This window comes from Xenopus laevis, chromosome 8S (genome assembly GCF_017654675.1).
Source record: "Xenopus laevis strain J_2021 chromosome 8S, Xenopus_laevis_v10.1, whole genome shotgun sequence".
Lineage (NCBI taxonomy): Eukaryota > Metazoa > Chordata > Amphibia > Anura > Pipidae > Xenopus > Xenopus laevis.
This window is the reverse complement of record NC_054386.1, coordinates 101,599,702-101,601,872: the sequence shown is the minus strand read 5'-3', so window position 1 is coordinate 101,601,872 and position 2,171 is coordinate 101,599,702.

Below are 2,171 nucleotides of genomic sequence, written 5' to 3'. Positions count from 1 at the left end.
TCAGCTTTCACAGACTCACTATTATTTTACATTATTACCCTCCCAAGCCAAATCTAACCCCACATTGTTTTCATCTGTATAGACAGATATGGAGTCTACTTGCTCCCTAACTAAGCTTAGAGTAGCAATAACACTCAGCAACCCCAACCAGGACTGAAGAGACAACATCACTTTCATTTGCTCTAACATTTGGCCCCGAATATTTATCAACTGGAAGAGACATAAATAATCATTAAATGATAACTAAACCTTCTTTTATCAAAAGTACAGCGAAAGCAACTACGCTGGATCAGTTATGGGGAAAGACAAGTTGGGATTGGTTATACTGGAGAAGAGACAGTTAAGGGGGATATGATCACTATATATAAATATATAAGGGGATATGATCACTATATATAAATATATAAGGGGGATATGATCACTATATATAAATATATAAGGGGATATGATCACTATATATAAATATATAAGGGGATATGATCACTATATACAAATATATAAGGGGATATGATCACTATATATAAATATATAAGGGGGATATGATCACTATATATAAATATATAAGGGGATATGATCACTATATACAAATATATAAGGGGATATGATCACTATATATAAATATATAAGGGGATATGATCACTATATATAAATATATAAGGGGATATGATCACTATATATAATATATAAGGGGATATGATCACTATATATAAATATATAAGGGGATATGATCACTATATATAAATATATAAGGGGGATATGATCACTATATATAAATATATAAGGGGATATGATCACTATATATAAATATATAAGGGACAGTAATGAAATAGAGAAAGTACAGAGAAGAGCAACTAAGCTGATAAAGGGAATGGAAGGGATCAGTTATGGGGAAAGACAAGTTGGGATTGGTTACACTGGAGAAGAGACAGTTAAGGGGGATATGATCACTATATATAAATATATAAGGGGATATGATCACTATATATAAATATATAAGGGGAATATGATCACTATATATAAATATATAAGGGGGATATGATCACTATATATAAATATATAAGGGGATATGATCACTATATATAAATATATAAGGGGATATGATCACTATATATAAATATATAAGGGAATATGATCATTATATATAAATATATAAGGGGATATGATCACTATATATAAATATATAAGGGGATATGATCACTATATATAAATATATAAGGGGGATATGATCACTATATATAAATATATAAGGAGGGACAGTGATGAAATAGAGAAAGTACAGAGAAGAGCGACTAAGCTGATAAAGGGAATGGAAGGGATCAGTTATGGGGAAAGACAAGTTGGGATTGTTACACTGGAGAAGAGACAGTTAAGGGGGGACAATTCGGTCACAACAACATCAGAAAGGCCACAGTTCAATCCCATTGTGGATAAATAATGTCTGTGTTACCCTGGGGGGGGGGGGCGCCAATATTAAAGGCAGCAGCCACCAGGCCAGGCACTACTATTGTAACACGAGGCCACTAGCGTTGCAGGGAACAACCTGCTGTTTATTATGCGGTGATGCAACGTTTCAGGGACACTCCCCTTTGTCAAGCGCAACGCTAGTTGCCTCGTGTGCCGATATCCTTCTTCTATATCCAAGTGTGAGGTCGCTGACCCTCTAATATTGTGCACCCGCCGGATCTCTTTGAGGGTGTGTGATTTTTCTAAATTGCTTGTGTGAGACTTCTATTGTAAGTTGTGGTTTGCCTTTGATCTACACTAGAGTTTGTTTATTTCATCCAGATCTCACATAAAAAGTCCCAGAGATTTTGTGGGTAACATTTATTTGGGGGGGGGGGTGTAACATTTTATCCCAGACTTTATCCTTTTATCTGACTGTGACTCCCTCATGTGCCGCTCACATCTGTCTCTGCTCCCGACACTTTTCCTACTTATTGACAGTTGTGACTTCAGTCGGTTCCCTCGATTCCTTCTCAGATCCATTAACAGAAGAGTTTGAGTTCTCTCCTTCCCTTTGATCTTTCTTTCTTTTTCTCTTTCTTTCTTTCCTTCTTTCTTTCTTTCTCTTTCCTAATTTTCCATCACATTCACAAAACAATATTCTCTTGTCTTAAAGTCACATTGTCTTCTTTTGTTAATGTTTTCCTTTAAGCTTAAAGGGATACCGT